The sequence below is a fragment of the Lactuca virosa genome, chromosome 8 (genome assembly GCF_052849685.1).
Source record: "Lactuca virosa cultivar CGN04683 chromosome 8, Lactuca_virosa_CGN04683_v6, whole genome shotgun sequence".
NCBI classification, from domain to species: domain Eukaryota; kingdom Viridiplantae; phylum Streptophyta; class Magnoliopsida; order Asterales; family Asteraceae; genus Lactuca; species Lactuca virosa.
Window position 1 is genome coordinate 188,038,534 of NC_136433.1, and position 19,054 is coordinate 188,057,587.

A 19,054-nucleotide genomic window follows, 5' to 3' on the forward strand; every position below is an offset into this window, starting at 1 on the left:
TGGCAAGAATCCCTCATAGAAGTGTTGAATGAGGAGTTGTTCCGGAATTTGATGTTGTGGACAACTATAGCCCAAGTTGTTGAACCTCTCCCAATAATCATGAAAAGTCTCATTTTCACCTTGGCGGATTCCACAAATCTCATTTCTAAGACTTGAGACTCTTGAAGCGGGATAGAACTTGTCAAGAAAAGCTCTTGCCATGTCGGTCCATGAGTTGATTGACCCTGGGGGAAGATAGAATAACCAATCCTTTGTTCTATCGGCCAATGAAAAGGGGAATGCCCTTAGCTTGATTTGGTCATCGGTTGACCCTTGTGGCTTCATACTAGTGCAAATAATATGGAACATCTTCAAGTGCTTATGAGCGTCTTCATTCTCTAATCCATGAAAAGTTGGAAGGTGATTGTCACACCCCCAAACCGAGATGGCGGAACCATTCGGGGGCGGAGGCGTCATGTACAGTATCATAACAATGCATGATAGTAAAACAAGCAACAACATCCATTGCATTAATAGAATAGTTAATACATGTGTGTTATGTGAGTAGTTGTAAGACACCAAAAATTTATCAAAATAAAAGACGAGTCTTGAACGTGCTCTGTCTTCTCAAAATCTAGTCCAGTGTACCTGTCTACTGGTGACCTGAGAATACAAATTATTTTGAAAGAGAGTATCAACATTTAAGTTGGTGAGTTCATAAGTATTTAATGTCAAATGTTTGTGTTTGTTTCATGAAAATGGTTGTGTATGTTTAGTAAAATGTGTGTATACTTCCCAGAAAATCCTATATTTTCTTCTAAAATGAAATGTAGTCTTCGACCCAATACCCGACTGTTTAGTAAGTTTGTTCTCTTGTAAAAAGTATGTTTGTACTTGAAATAGTATAAAATATAAGTTTTCCATATTGGTAAGACCATCTTTACTAGAAAAATAGTATGCATTTCTTATGTGAGAATATCACTGTATGAATGTAATGGAAGATGAAAGTTTACAGTAGTATTTTGTAAAATAACCTACTGATGCATTAACTACCTTGTAACCAAATTAGTTAATTTAGGTTAAATGTGATTAGGTTATAACCATGCTTGATTGACTAGTATAAAACACGACGTTCTTCAGGCATCGAAAATGGAATGACATTTGTCACCCGTAGACCTGTAGGTCCCACTATAGCTAGCAGCAAGGTGTGGGATGGTCAATCCCGTATAGATCTATACACAAACTCACGCTCTCCCTCTAGGAGACTCTGGTTACAAAACGTGACATAACAAGTATATTGCTATATCATGAAACAGTATCTCACATTTTAGTTATCTTGTTCTAGCTATAGTAAGTATGTTCCTTCTTGTTCTTGTTATAGTATGTATGTTTTGTTTCATGTATGTTTTTCTGATCTAGCAATAGTGTGTAGTGATCCTCTAAACTATACCTATTATAGTTTACTAGTATGTTTGTTTGAACTGTTATTGATTTGAAGAAAAGACCCAATTGTTCAACATAAGCAACTGAGTTAAGTATGTTCCTTAAAAATGGGGGTTTAAATATTCATGTATATATTTAACAAGCATAACTATGATTTAGCCGACAGTCGGACTAGTGAGCCTACCCTAAGCCCACAACCAAACAAGGAACATGAGTCGAGGTATTTAGAAATAGTCCTAAGTCTGTTAGAGCATTCTTATACATAAATAGATACACGAATATGATTTTGATAAAAACTGAAATCCAAGAATAGTTTAAAAGTGGATTTAACAAGTGTTTGAGTATAAGAAATCCTTTTGTTTGATTTTTTCACATGTAATTGTTTAACACAATTGTATTGTTTTCTACTTGTATTCTCCCCCTTAAGAGCATTTAAAAAACATTTAAAAACATATAACACTGTAATTTGTAGGGGTATGAACTCACCTTGTGTGAGTGACACGATTGAATGTTCGATATAGGATGATTGATTCACAAGCTAGTTCCCGGGACAAAACAAGTCCTAAATAGCAATTTATGCAACATAATGGCATTCAATTAGCAATTATAACCTCTAAGGCATTAGGGAAACAACCTATGATGTAAGGAACACTTACAAAAGAAGTGTTAGAACTGAAAACAAGTGATTGATTAGAGTTTATGGCCAAGATGGAGTGTTCACGGCCTAAGAACACTGGATGTTCTTGAGTTCACGACCCAATGATCGTGAAGGATGAAGAAGATTCAAGTGTTTTCGGTCTAGAAATACCTAGAATGATGATGAAATGATGAACACCTTGTAGATCCAAGCAATATTCTAAGAAGAATTGAAGGCTTCAAAGATGATACTTGAGAGAGAAATGTTGTAGTTTGCGGCCAGAATTAAAAGAATGAGAAATAAATCAGCAACTCTCATATATAAAGGAGAGGAGGTTCACGGTCGTACACCGAGGGTTCACGGCCCGCATCCCGTTCATGGTCTGAAGCCGGTTCACGACCCAAAGGCTGTTCATGGATCGAAGGCTGTTCACGACGAAGGCTCGTTTGCGGCCCTGCGAGTGTTTGCGGACAGGGTTTGCAGTCCGAAGGGAAGAGAGAAGAAGAGAGGTGCGAAGTTTCTCGGTTCCAACTAATTCCCTTCCTAAACACATAACACCTTGAATACAAGGTTTAAACTCTTAAAAGTCATTACTCTAACCCATTTAAGATAGAATAAAAAATTAAGTTTGACCCTTGATTGAATGTTTGACTTTAGTTGACCAAGTTTAAGTTTTATAAGAATAGAAATTACAGGTTGTCACAGTGATGGACTAAACTTGACTTCAATTCCGAACCTCCTTCCAAAACGGGGTAATTGATATCGGTTGGAGTTTTTGTAACATCGGTTTCCATCATTAGCCTCAAGGTTCTTTCGGGAGCTTCTCCTCCGTCTCCCATTGCAATTGCTTCAATAATGGGTGGATTTTGTTGTAAGGGTGGTGTTTCAGGAATTTCTTGGCGAGGGTCGGGACTAGAATCAGGTTGTATATCACTTGATGAAGTGGTTTCCATCTTCGGATCCCCGTGAGGATTGGAAGTTCGACCACGTTCTATTCTCTTTTCCTTCACCAAACGCCTTGCTTCTTTTTCAATTTCTGGGTTATAAATCAATCACCTGTACGTTGAGATCTGGGCATAGAGAAACAAATTGATTAAAAATAAACTAATCCCCGGAAACGGAGCCAAAATTTGGTGGTTGTCGATGCCAACAAAATTAATAACCCTATATATTACACACTAAAATAGTGTATTGTGGTAAAGGGATCGAATCCACGGAGATTGGTTCAATTTTATAACTCTATGAAAAATCTCTTTGTAAAAATACTTGTAAAATGACAATAAATTAAAAATGGGGGGTTTGGTCTTTTGAAATATTTGAAATAAACTAGAATTAAACTAAGATTTAAATAGAAAATTTCAACAAAAATAAGAGTTTGATGTAAAATCAATAAGGAAAGGATGGTTGAATTAAAGTTTCCTCACTTTCACTTTTGATGAACATATCATTAGAATCCAATGGTGCAACACTTGTTTTAAATCCTTAATTTGGCTATAGTAATCCAAGAAGCTTGAGATTACCTAGACTTTTCTTAGCTGTTAAAATGGTTAGAGAAGCTCATAACTATTTCCTTAGTCAAAGTCACAATTTCCATTAAGCATGTAATTAGTGAAAGTCAACTAGCATTAAGAACCAAAAAGTCACCAAATCTAAAATGAGTCAAATGCTTTCACTACCATGTTGGAGAAAATGTTTTTATGATTGTGTGAAGCAAAACTAACACAAAAATCATTTGTTGCTTGCTAATTTGAGGATCCTTTACTTAATCAAAAAATTAGCCAGCTAATCACCACAAACACATTTAAACTCATGAATAAAAACATACAAGTAGTGATAATATGTTAAAACACAAAACATTCCCATAAAGATTTAAGAACAAGTTAATGGATTCTTCAACATTCAACAAAAGTTCAAACGATTCAACTAAAGTCAACCAATTTTAGTTTAGCCAAGCATGGTTAAACTCAAAGAAACAAAGTTAGAAAAGACTATACTAAACATTTAACAAGAATCAAGAGGTGAAAATATGATGTTCTTGAGGTGTTCTTGGCCTTCAAAAGTCTTTAAAACTCCGGAGAGAATGCTCCAAAATCGGATATCCAAGATAATACTAAAGTGGCACACCAACCTTCCTAATATAGAGCTCCAAAAAACATCCCGAAAATGCCCCTACAGGAATCCACGCGGGCCGCATGGAAACCTTACGCGGGCCGCATGAATGTGACGAGATTTTTGCCTTCTTCAAGTCTTGGGCCTTCACAGCTTAGCCCATTTTCCCAGCTTGAGCCCGATCAGTTTCTAGCCCATTTTCTTCAAGATTTCGTCAATTTGAGCCTAATTTTCCTTCTCCAAATCACTCATAGCTTCCGCAAACGCCCGATCATCAATCTCCGCACACTCGAGAATTCTCCCATACCTTGCAAATTTAAAGTTTAATTCTTCCAAGCCTTCAAGTAATTTACAAGCCCACTCCATGAATCACCTCCATAGCCATCAAGCCCAAAATCTTCGTTGTCCTTCAAGTCCAATCGCCTCCCAAAGATTCCGCACCGCTAGTCTCCTGAAAATTTGCAATTATGCTCACGAAACTAGAAAATACCCGAAATGGTCATAAAATAACAAAAAAGGAAATATGCATGGAAATTAACTAAAATGCAAATGAAATGTGCTAAAATAAACTATAAAAAGAAGTAAATAAAATGAAACTATCACTCCCAGAATAGTGAGTATGATTCCGAAGGGAATAAGAGCATGGACCCTTTAGGGATGTAGATAGATGCTTCCTGTGGGAATAAAGATTATGTATGGTAAGAGAAGATACAGAAAAGGTTCCATAAGTGGAGCATGGCAAGCGAGTTCTTTTGAGAATTTACATGTAATCCATGAGAGATTAAGAGTAAAGGATCTATGACTGATTTAAGAGAAGAAAATGATTAAGGATCTATGAGGGATCATAAGAGAGGGGAGTAAGTCTGGATGAGTGTACCTGGTAAGGTTAGTCGGATGTTGTTTCCCTTAGAAGATAGATGAGATTATAGCATGAGATGGTGTAAGGGTCGAATTATTGTAATAAGTCGAATTGTATTCTATACTCTTCGAATGTCTTGTAATGTATTTTACTAAGGCGCTTTTATTCGAAGCGTTAGTGTCTATGCCTTAGTATATTTTTTGTACGCTTTCAGTTCCCTATAAATAGGGATATTTACTAGAGTTAGATAAGAGTTTTTACAGACCTGTCTTTATTCTCTGTAAACATTCGAAAGCGTAATAGAGCTGAAACAAGATCATATTTACATCTGGTGTTCAATCTCGCATTCTTAATTGATTTCATACTCTGATTTGTTTTATACTTGATTCTTTGATTCATCAATTGGTATCAGAGCAGGAATCACATCTGTGATCTGATTTTCATCCATTCAAAAAGTTTTTGAATCAAATTTTTGGTTTGAAAGTTTCCGCACTTTTTGATCGTGAAAAATTTGTCTAGATCTTAGTCTGTGATTTGATTCTGCATTTGAATTGTTGAATCGAGTATTCTTCTAGCAATTTCGGTTTGATTCAACTAGTTTGTTTTCAAATTTCCAAATCTTCTTAAGAATTTTCAAAATCAACTTCCGTACAACAATGGCGAGTTTCAATCTCAATTCGATGACCTCGTTTTCTCATTTGTTAGGATCATCAACCAAAATTCCAATGCTAATCCCTGAATACTATGATCAGTGGACTGATCGTATGCAGGATTATCTGAATGGTCTTGATAAAGAATTATGGTCATGTATCACTGGAAATGTTAATGTTCTAGTGACTGTTCAAGCAATTGGTTCATCTACTACAAGTTTTGTTGTTGATAATCAAACTGATAGTCTAAAGAAACTGGAGAAGAGGTGTATAAGAGAATTGCGAGGAGCTTTACCTCCAGTTGTGTACAATTATGTAAGGAGTTGTACAACTGCAAAGGAGATCTGGAACAATCTGAAAGATAAGTTTCAAGGGAGTGAGAAGACTAAAATCAATTCAGTCAAACAATGTTTGGTTGAGCTGAAAGATTTCAGACAAAAAGAAGGTGAAACAATTGAAGTCTACTATGATCGATTGAACGAGTTAATCTATCGTTGTAATCGCTATGGAATTACCATGACTTCAATGGAATTCAATCTCATTTTTGTGATGGGTCTTCGAAAAGAATGGAGAAGCGTAAGTATGATGGTGAGAATCAGCAAAGTTTTGATACATCAACTCTTAATGATTTGTACAATCAGTTGAAGACACACGAAACTGAGGTAAATGAAATTGTTGAGGAGACGAAGCTGAATTTGGGAGGTCCATTGGCACTTGTGTCAAAGATATCTGAGAAAGAAGCTGAAAATGGTGATTCTGAGGAAGAAGAAGTATTCATCATGAATTCGGATGATGAGGCGATAGATTTTTACTCGAATAATTGTGTTAAGAAGTTTTTCAAAAAGTCGTTCAATCTGAAGACTAAGCTTGCTGAGGTAAAAGGAAATGCTGTGAGTAAAACTGCTGTTGAGGAGAAAAAGAAAATTGAGAAGAAAGATTCGAAAGTGTCTGAAGGAAAAATCGAGAAAAAGCTGAAAGGTGATGCTGGTGTAGATTGTCATTATTGCAACGGAGCTAATCATCTTGCGAATGATTGTATGCTTCGAAAGAAGGATGAGAGGAAAAATAAAGTTAAAGATGAGGCGTATTATGCAGAGAAGCTTGAGGAGGTTCGTGCAAAAGCCAAAAACTTGTCATTGGTTGCAAAAGGTGAACATGAGGATGAAGATGGAACGTATCAAATTTGGTCATCCGGATCAGATGATGAAGAAATGAGGAATCCAACACATGGAGCAATGTATGTGAAAATGGAGGAGGACTCAGATGACGAGGAATTCGAAGTGAAAGGACGATGCTTCGTATCCAAGACAGCAGACAAATCACCAATGACAACAAAGGTACGTAAAATTCTCGAATCTTTCAATATTCCTACACATGCTTATGATTCTGAACTAATATCTTTTGATGAGACGTTTACTTATTTTGATTCAATTGTTGTGTCTGCTAGCAATGAGGCCAACAAGTTGTCAATGGAGTTGTTAGAAACCAAAAAACGATTAGAAATGAAAATAAGTAAAATTGATTGTTTGGAATTACAAATAACAAATATTATGTGTGATAGGGATACTTTATCAAGTGATGTCAAACTTTTGCTAGCACAAAGAAACATTTATTGTAATGCTGCTAAAAGACTATATGGAAAATTAACTGATTTACATCATTCATGTGAAATAAGTAAAGAGCAACATAGAAAGTTACTACCTTTTCTAGCATACGAAAGAGCTAAGGTAGATAATATTTCGTATGATTGTGAGCAAATTATAGCTGATTTATACAATGTTCCTGATGATAGATATAAATATGGAATTGTCAAAATTGATGAATGTCTTGATGAACCTACACAAGCTGTTGATCATTTTTCTTAATGATTAACAAAGCAATCTTTGCCCGGGATTTCATCTGATTTTGTGTCAAATTGAAATTTTGACATCACAATATCCCAAAATTTTCTTATCTTTGTTTCTTATCTACATTCTTTGGAACACTGCACTCATGAAATCCTTGAGGTTCTGAGTAATACCAACCAAGGCTGATGATTTCAAACATCTGGCATATGACTTCGCTTTTCATCCCAAAAGTGAAAGAGCCTTGCTTCCATACGAAGGGTTCTGACGGTTACAATCATCTTGGGGATAACAATAAAGGCTGTCTATAAATGACATATGGTATTCTGTCCGATTTTCAAGGAGATGTGACAGCTACTTTTTGACGCATGGCTACTTTTACGCAGTAATGGTCCGATTTTCAAGGTGCCACGTCGGATATCATTAAATACCTATCCCGCTTCAAATTCAAACTTCAGGGTTACATATAAAAGGGGATTCAAGGGTTCATTATCAGTTTACGCGATCAAAAAGAAAAATTCCCAAATTCTCTGATCTTCAAAATCTTCAAACCCTAACAACGGCGACTTCTGTTCATGTTGATTCTCATAACACTGAAGAAGCCTCTTCATTACCAATAATGAAGATTCAAGCAACAAACTATTACTTGGAGGGTGATGTTTCTCAATATCCGGAAGAATTGAAGATGCTAATCGTTGCCTTGAAGAACTCTGTTTTGTCTAAGGCGATGTTCAGTTCATTCTCTGTTCCAATGTCCTGGCTTTCTCAAGCAGGATCAACTGCTACTTACAACAAAGCTTCTGATACGATTACTTTTCATCTGGTGAACGACAAAAAGGTCAGGCTATCCAAGAAACTATTTTGTCAATTTCTTGAAATTCCGAATTCACCTCCATATGTTGCTTTCACATTTCCTCAAATTGTCAATATGTTTAATGAGATGGGATATCAGCCTCCACTATCAAAGATCAGTGATTTTAAGAAATCTGGTCTTCCACGACTATGAAATTTCTTATTTGGAATTTTTCTAAGATGTTTAATTGGGAGAACAGTTGGTCTTGATAAAGGAAGAATGGAGGTTTATGAAATGGTTGCTGGAATCTATTATGATCTTCAAGTGGATTATTCTACACAATTATGGAAGGAATTCCAAAAGGGTGTAGAACACACAAATGCTATTCATGGTATTTCGTGTGCAAGATACTGGAGCTTGATTTTGCAATACTTTTACAACAAGGAAGGGATTTTGGTACCCAATGATGAAGAAAAAGCCGTTTTCCAATCGTACCACTATCTGAAGGATGTCACAGATAGTGCTGAAGTTTTTCCATCAGTTGCTCGTATTCCTGATGCAATGCTTAAACGAGTTGATCCTTCGAATTCTGTCTTGGTGGCATATTTGAAGACCATTGATTCTACAATCGAAACTGGCATACTATTGGGAAGAGATGATAAGAAATCCAAGAAGACGAAGAAGACTGAAACAGAGTTAAAATCTTCGAAATCTCCAAAGAAGAAGCCTGAAACAGTTGAAGTGTTTGTTGCTGAGACTCAAGTGATTGAGCCTATTATTGAAGAAACACAAGAGCATGTAGTCATTCCTTCGAAGACTGGTATGTTTCGAAGAATCAAAATGAAGTCAACCCATAAAAGCAAGTCTCCTACAAATAAAGTGGTTCGAAAACCTCAAATCACTCATCAAGGTGTTTTAGTTAGAGAAGTGCCAACACCTGTTTCTCCGGTGTCCAAGAAACGAAGGGCTGAGGATATGGCAAAACATTTGTCAAAGAAGAAGAAGAAGAAGACCCGAAAACTCATGATTTCTACTGAGTCAACAGAAGAAGATGATGAAAGAATTCCAGAAACACCAGAGTTAACTCCTCACGCAGGAAGTTCAACTCCTGAGCAGATAGTTGTCATACCACCCGAAGATTCGGTTGCCAACTCAGTTTCTGAGGCGGTACGAACTTCAGGCATCCCTGCAAACGTATCTGATACGGATGCAAATGTCAATATGGGTGATGGAGATGCAAAGAATGAAGATCCAGGTCAATCTACTTCTGCTTCCTTCGAAAGTATTGTTTCTTTACCACCATCCATTATTCCCACTACTTCAACCACTGATTCTCCTACATTCGAAAACATTATCAATCAACCATTCACTTCTATTTTTTCTTCTCAATCCACTGACACACCCAAACCGAATTCGAATGTTCAAGAAAACATTTTTATGGAGACAGAAACTGATACTGAGGGGTTTGGCGGTACGTTTGAAGAATTAGAATTTCATGAAGAGGAAGAGGCGTTTCCAGATCATATGTTGCTGACCATGAAACAATTTAAAATTCTAAATCAGAAGTTGAATTCTATAATTCAATCTCAAGCTGATCTGGGGGTGGTTCGTCTGTTTCAAGTTTGGAGGTTGATTCATTGTTGAAAATGTTCGAAGCCAGAATTGTCAGTAAAGTATCGGGGATGATTCAAGACTCTGAATCTCGAATTTTGGAGAAGGTTGATCATAATGATCAAAATAATGAACTTCGGATCAATTCTCAAAATTCAAAGTTTACCAGTGATGTGAAAGAATTGAAGAATGTCACAAAAGAACGACATGTTCTTTTTGTTCAAGAAGTGAAGAAAGTAAGGGAGGATGTCAATTTGCAAATTTGTGAACTCCGCGAAGACATGCAAAAAGAAATTGGAAATTTTCAACAAGATTATGCTTCTCTGAATCAAAAGGTTGATATCATTTGTGATGCAGTCACAAGATTTGTTAAATTGTATGAAAATTTGAGTCCACAACTAACTCAACTTTCAACATCCGAAAGTGACAACTTTTTGGAAGTTATCACTTTGTTAAAAGAGTTAAAAGATCTATCAGACAAGCCGGTTTCTTCTTCCCTAATTACTCCTGAATTTTTATCACAAAAATTCATACAATTCGAAGCACTTCTCAACAAGCAACTCGCTCCTATATTTCGCATTACAAGCCTTCTTCCAACAACATATGCCCCACCTGTTTTCACAGGGGTGCAAGGGGGAGAAAGAAAAACTGGTGAATCGAAGGCGAGTGATGAAGATGCGAAAGTTGTAGGAAAGGTATTTTCTTCAAAGATCCCAACAACAAAGCCAATTATAGTTTCTGCTGGGATGGTTACTTCAACAGTCGTTACAACGTTACCTATTACAAGACCTATTTCGAAAGGAATTGTAATTGGTAAATCTACAGAGACTGGTGAGAGTGGTTCGAAACCAAAAGAAGTAATTGATACTTCAGCCTTGAAAGATAAAGGGAAATCGATTGTTGTGGAAAAGTCGAAAGAAGAAAAGAAGGCTGAAGCAGAAGCTGAAATTGAAAAACTAAGGTTGATTCAAAGCATTATGGCTCAGCGTGCTGGTGATCCGAAGGGAATGAACAAAGGTGATCCATCCAAACACTACAATTACGAAACAATTGAGGCCAAGGTAGCGTATAATCACATGTATTTGTTTGAGAAGAAACCAAAACAAAGTTATTTGGTCACGAATACTGATGCAAGCCAGCTGGATTTTCCAATAAACAAAATGATGTTCATCATGCCTCAGTTCAAAGCAGAAGGAAATTTTAAAGAAAAGGATGAAGGTACACACATGAAAATTCGTTTTCATGATGTTCTTGCAAAAGCCCCTGAGGAAGTGTGGTCATTGATTAAAATCAAGAAAGTGATCAGTATGAAAAAGGATGTGGTATTCGAAAACACAGTCCAAAATTTCAAGTATGTGGTTGCCAGGGCAAATGGAAATATTTGTGAGTTTACTGTTGCAGATTTTCCATTAATGAACTTGTATGATCTTATACAAGTTGCATTAATTTTAAAAGACAAATCATTTTCATAGCTTCAAAACACAGAACCTGATGAATTCAAGCTTGGGGTTGCTCACATCAAGATTTTCATCGAAAATTACTATGAGTGCTTGGCTCTTACAGATGTGGAGTTAGCTATGGCTAAAGGTATGGAAATTAAAGCTCCGATGGCTCCTAAGAAGACTCAGGCAGAATTGAAGAAGTATGCTGATGGTGAAATTTGCCTGAAGCCTTTTGGAATGGTCATCGCAGGAAAAGATAAAGCTGGTAAAGCAAAACGTTTCTTGTTCCAGGCATGCGAAGTGGAAAGGTATTCAACGTCTCAATATACGAATTTAATTGTTCGTATGAATCACTGTAAGAAGAACAATGAAGGAGATAAGAAAGAGCCGAAGAAGATAATCTCCTGGTACACGGAGATTCGAAGAGTAATGCTGTATTCCATCCAGCTTCTTACAAATTAAGTAGTTCAACTTTGACTACAAAGGAGGAGATTGTAAGGGTCGAATTATTGTAATAAGTCGAATTGTATTCTGTACTCTTCGAATGTCTTGTAATGTATTTTACTAAGGCGCTTTTATTCGAAGCGTTAGTGTCTATGCCTTAGTATATTTTTTGTACGCTTTCAGTTCCCTATAAATAGGGATATTTACTAGAGTTAGATAAGAGTTTTTACAGACCTGTCTTTATTCTCTGTAAACATTCGAAAGCGTAATAGAGCTGAAACAAGATCATATTTACATCTGGTGTTCAATCTCGCATTCTTAATTGATTTCATACTCTGATTTGTTTTATACTTGATTCTTTGATTCATCCGATGGGACCGTTGGGTCTAAATGACAATAGAATTATGAGGCATCACAGTCGAGAATAGAGAGATGAAAAGTCAGTAAGGAATGAGACAGACATGATAAGAGTAAGAGATGTGTTAAGAGCAGTTTAAGAATATGAGAAGAGAATGCATAGTGTATGAGAAGAACAGAAACAATATAAGATGAAATAGAGTAATGGACAAGAAAAGAGATGTAGAATGAAGAGTATGTGAGAGATACAGAGAGAAGATAGAGTGTGCATAGAGTATTAGATGAGCCTGAGAAGAGGATAAGAAAAAGTGTGAGAGAGTGAATAAAAGAGTAGAGGAGAAGAGTAGAAGATAGATAAGAGATAGATGTGATGAGAAAGCATGAGAAAAGAGTAGAAAAGAAAGATGAATGAGAAAGAATAGCAATGTATGCTATTAGAAGAAGAGCTTAGATTGCAGAGTATGAGAAAGGGGAAAAGAAGAAAGATAGAGCACGTAAGGATGGAAAGATTAGAATAAGAGTAGAGTGATATGAAAACAGATTAAAATATAACATACCAGGCCTATGGTCTGATGCAATAGATATTTACATGTTTTGCCGGTTTTCGTAGCAGCCATGGTACGTGAGACGATTGGAGCACAAGGACTTAGTATAGAAGAATAATTTTATAAAAAAAAATTGTGTTTTTACTTGTTTCTTATTTAGTAGATATATTTTATTGTAAACTCGTGATTAAAACATGGATGAAAAGTGTTATATTTTTCGTAGAATTCCGCAAATTTTTAGAAATAACTCTGATAATCCCTAGAATAGATAGATAAATATATGATAGAAAACCCATGTCGTTACAATCATGAACCAGTATCCTTACCCATAATTGATGTTCTCTTGGTGGTAAGATTAAGGAAATCCTATGTGGCAAGCTTTGGGACTAAAGTCAGAAACTGCATCGACATGTAAGTTTGAACAGCCGACCCTAAGTTTGAACAACCGACCCTACACCAGTTGATCCACGCACATTATGCATCAGAAAATTTTGATGAATTTGATTATGAAAGAGGGTTTTATACTTCGAGTTGTAAGCTTGCGACTTTTGTTTCCTTTACTGATTTCGTGGACGAAATCATCCTTAATGGGTGAATAATTGTATCATCCTATTTTTTGGGGCTAAAAGTTTTGAGTTTTTTAGTAAAAATAAAAATTCTCTTTAAATAAAAATAACAAAAAGTTAAAATGAGAGAAATAAATAAATGAAATTAAATGGTTTCTATTAATAACAATAATAAACCTTGTTCCTAAGTCATAAAAAATTATGATAGAGTTTAGGAGTCGGGTGAAAACTTTTAAAGTGTAGGGGCTAAAGGTGACAAGTTAGGAAAACTTGTCTTTGACCCGAGAATTTTACTAAATAAGCATTTTGGACTAAGTTTGCTTAAGTTATGATGGATAAGGACCAATTTTAGACTAACAATAAATTTTATTAAGTTTTTGGGCGAAGCTAGGTACCTTGATTGAAATGAATTTTGGAGAGAGGGACCAAAACCATCAACTTTTCCAAACCTATAAGACACGTCATGACCATTTCGTTGATTTGCTGCATCTACGACGCAGTGTTGACCCTTTTTACATTAGCAACTCATTTTCACCTCATTCTTTCCTCTTTTCTTCACTATTCGACTTCGACGACAGTCCCTTACTAAAACTTGATTTTCCTTCAAATATTCTCTGTTTTGAAACTTATAGTTGTTGAATTAAGTATTGGTAGAATCATCACATCATCTAGTTTGGAAGGTAGCTTTCTACCCCTTTTATATACAAATTCGACCTAGGGTGTGTGTGTTTGTACAAATTTGAATTTCACACTTCATTTATGATGTTCTTATGAGATTATTGATGTAGTATCATTCCTTGATGCATATCTAAGATCAAATTAGCTAATAGTTGTGAGATTTGTGAGATTGCAGTTGTTTTGATGGGTTTCCTTAACAACAAATGGTGAAATTTGAATTTGAGGTTCATTGTCTAGTTACGAGCTTGATTTATGCTTATTGGTTGTAATTAACTTTAATTTTATTATATATTTGTCAAAACATGACTTATGGTGAGATTATTTGGTATTTGATTAAAATCTAGCTTCTATGGTGATGATTTGGGTAGTTTCAATTCTAGGATTAATTGATTCAAATTATTGACTCTAAGCAATGATATGAGCTTGGGTTCATGTTTTGATTAGGTATTTCCATTTCAATCCATGATCCATTTGACAATCCTTATCTCATGGTGAGATTATGATATTTTTGAAAACCTTACTTGAAATCGGGAATTCTTAATCTTGTTGATTATGGAACTATCTTCCAAGCTTTAACTCATGTATTATCTTAGTTTCATGTCTAGATGACATTCTATCATCCTTGATGATTTGTATAGCAATTTATCCATCTAGTGGTATCAATGATATTTAATGGTTTTAAAACTCATAAGAATATAAAATTTTGGTATTGAATTATGTATCTAGCTTTAAGTTTCATAACATCCTTATTCTTTTATGAGATGGTTTTGGAAAGTTTATTTTAAGTGTGGAATCAAATAAATTGCCATTTGAAGAAATTCCTTCAAACTTTGGTGTTTGGATGTAACACCCCATATTTTTTTAAAACAAAATTCAAAACAATTTGTAGTTATGGTTTGATCCAAAAATCAAGGTTCAACAAAAACCATTTACCAAAATATTAGAGTTTAAACAAATAGTTTCAAAAAAAAAACTCTTGGGTGTTACTAACATTGTATCATATAAACCATATCAAACAAACCAAGATTTACAAGATCAAGGTCAAATGTAACTTATGCTCCACTAGTCTCCCATGGACTTCTTTACTTGTAGAACACTTCACCTTTTAGCTATCACTTGATATACGTGGCATTAAGAAATTACAATGCTCCACTAGTCTAAACGAGATTGTTTTCTGTGAGATTTTCGAATGGATCCACTAGTCTCACATCACTTTTTGATATTTAACACTAGACATTGGTGGAGCCCTTACAATTAAGAAAAAGTTTCTCATGTCGAAAATTTCATGGATAAGTTTCCTGATCGTGATCCTGCTCAACACCCTCATCGAGGACCTTCTTTTTTGTGCCACCAAGAAAACTAGTAATCACCATTCTTTTCATCTCAACACTTAACCAATACCAATATACCTTTACTTTCATTTTATTTTTTTATTAATTATTATAACATTCTGCTTTTGTTTCTTACTATTATACCATTTTGCATTGGAATAATCAACCTATTTGTACGATGAGCTGATAATAAAAAAATGAAGGTACAATGCCATAACATGGTAGGTTTTTTAGTAAGAAATAAACAGAAAGTACAATGCTACAATCGATCAGATTTTTCACAGTACAATGCGTTGATATAAAAAACATAGGTCACAGAAAGAAATGAAAGTAGGATGCTATAATTCATAGATAAATGAAAGTAGGATGTTATTTCTTGCATTTACCTGTATGATAAAAACATACATGAAAGTATGTTTCTTTTTCCATGTTTACTGATTTTTATAAATAGTTAATAGAATTTATTGAATTTCGGTATAATGATGAACATTCCACAAGGTGACCGTAGGAAGTACCATGATGATGTACCAGTCATGGTCGTTTGACTCATTTCTATGAAACGGAAAATTTAGAAATCATCAGGAAAACACATGTAAAACCAAACAAAACATATAAATCTGCAATTTTTGATTTATTAAAAGAAATCCTCAAATTTTGAAATGTGACAAACTTGATTTTAGAAAAAAGAAAGAGTTGTTGATATTTGTTTCTTTTTTGTGTGTGTGTGTGGGGGGAGGGGATGTGAATTGTTTGATTTAGTAGTAGGTTAAGGGATGTGTTGCAGGTTGGAGGGCTGCACAAAAATTTAGAGGGTTACATAAAAATTGATTTCGTTGCTTATTTTGATGTGACATGACTGATAGTTTTCAAATAAGGAAAATGAGTTTTGAATGATAATTTGCTTTGAAAATGGCACAATTCTTTATCAATCTACTATATTAATCCTATTTTAAAATTACATCATTTATTTGTTTTGAAACGATAATTTACTTTGAAATATAGCCTTTTTTATTTAAAAGGAGTAAAATGTGAATTATTAGTTGAACATTTTTGTCTTCTGTACATATGTTTTTGAATTACTCACAATACAAATATGACATGATAGAACTTGGATGAGTCTATAGAGGTCGTAAAAGACTGGACAAACTTTTTAGTGCTAATCTCAATGATGACAAGTATTAGGCCATTTACGTCTTTTGTATATACTAGAGTTAATTTTCCTATATTATTCCACCTTTTTGGGTAGTATAAAAAATTCTATTTTTTTTATTTACATGGGTCTCGATTATCCCCGTATGACCAATCTACCCCTCAATTTCAGATACGAATGTACAAGGATACCGACATTTTCACAATAGGACATCCTACATACTTCCAAAAAATGAAGAAGCCCTTGAACATCCACCATAACTTCAACTTATTAACCAAACATTTGTAATCTTTCTCCTCTTAGATTATTGCCGGTATGACCAATCGCTTTCAAGGGCAGAATCACTAATTCTGATCTTGGATAGGCATGTGGTTCAAATAATTCTTATGATATGTATTATGATGAGATAATGTCAACCTACGATCAATATTCAGAAAGAGCGTAGAATCAACATCACTTCCAAGGTACATACACTCTTCATCTAAAGGTAGCTAAAGTTATGCTTTTTCGAATTCTGTTATTGCGAACAATAATAAGTGAAATTTGTATATTGTTATGAATGCACAAGAAAGATATAATATCTTTGATGAATGCTTAATCTTCTTTTAGAAAAAAGGATTCTTTTTATCCAAATTCTATGTTTTCATCCGCTCATTAATGAATCAACTAAGCCATACGCTAAATTTTGTTAGTTTAGATTGAAGAAGCAATTCATATTGCTACCAGTAATATGATACAACGTGAATGGATTATATATTTTGTTATTTATCTAAAAGATATCATAGCCCCTTTCAATATATATACTTTTTTGTATATGCCTCTGTGTTTCAAAAATATATTTTTTGGATTTCATTTTGTAAGTGTTTCATTTAATTATAATATATGATGCTTTTAGAAAAGTACCATATTTCATATAAAAAAATATGTGGATTGTTTGTTATTAATAAGTATTAAACTATTAATATGTGTTGCTCTTTGTATGATAGGAGTGAGTTTTAAGGGGGAATCTGGATCATTTTACCATTGAAATAGTTATGAGTATTTGTTAACAATGTTTGACTACTCATTGCATCTATTCAGTGATAAAAGATATCAAAGTGCAATTTCACTACAACATTAACACCCTATGGTGACGACATTTTCTGAACCTATACTAACGACATGTCGTCGGGATAGGTTAAACAAACAATCATGCAATACACATTCACATCATAGATGAGATAAATTAATCAAAAAGCAATCCTAAAACAGGGACAGCCTGGAATTAGTTTCTAAATCAATTTTGGGCTGGTATTCTAAGCTCTTGATGATTATAAACAAGAGACTTAAACTAACAATCAATGATTCAACATGTTTTCATACTTTTGTTGTTAATAACATCATACTTTTGTTTGTTAATTATAACATCATACTTTTTTAAATTATTGGATCATACTTTTGTTTTCTATTATAATATCATACGTTTGATAGCAACATACTTTTATTATTTTTTTCTGTTATAAATATAAAAAATAAAATAAAATAAAATCTTTTAATAAACAAACTAATAAAGTATGTTGTTATTAATAACCTTTATAGTTAGTTTTTCTTTACTAACAATGTACTTTTATTAGTTTGTTTATTAAAGCATTCTATTTTCACTTCTTTTTCATATTTATAGTACTTATAGCATCTTATTTTTGTTTTTTTTCAGTTATAGCAATGTACTTAAAATATTATTTTGTTTTTTTTTTGTTATAGCACCATACTTTTAATAACAACATACTTTTATTAGTTTGTTTTCTATTATAAAGATAAACAAGAAATAAAAATAGAATAATTTACTAAACAAACTAATAAAAGTATGTTACTATTAATAACCTTTTTATTTATGTTAATAGCAACATACTTTTATTACTTTGTTTATTAAAACATTTTATTTTATCATTTATACCACATTATTATTATTATTATTATTATTATTATTATTATTGTCAATTGTAGCAATGTATTTTAATTATTATTTTTTCTATTATAGCATCATACTTTTAATAACATCGTACTTTTATTAGTTTGTTTTCTATTATAAATATAAACAAGAAATAAAAATAAAATTCTTTAATAAACAAACTAATAAAAATATGCTTTTATAGTATTTATAGCATCTTATTTTTGTTTATTTTTTCAATTATAGCGTTGTACTTTAAATATTATCTTTTTTTTTTCTATTATAGCTTCGTACTTTTAATTGCTACGACAACCGTACATATACATTTTATACATTCAAACTAGTAAACCTAAGAAACTAAGACACTCATATATATATATATATATATATATATATATATATATATATATATATATATATATATATATATATATATATATATATATATCCACTTATACATCCACTTCCAAACATATTACATGTACTTAAACTAGTAAACCAAAACAAATAGCAAAATCATGCAATATTATACATACTACATTGCAAACATCTTAATAACATAATCATATATATTATACTCTTTATACATCCAATTCCAAAATGGGGAAACAAATAACCAAATCATGTATATTATACATATAAATACAAACACTTTAAGTACTTTATCACTTAACCACTAAACACTTTAT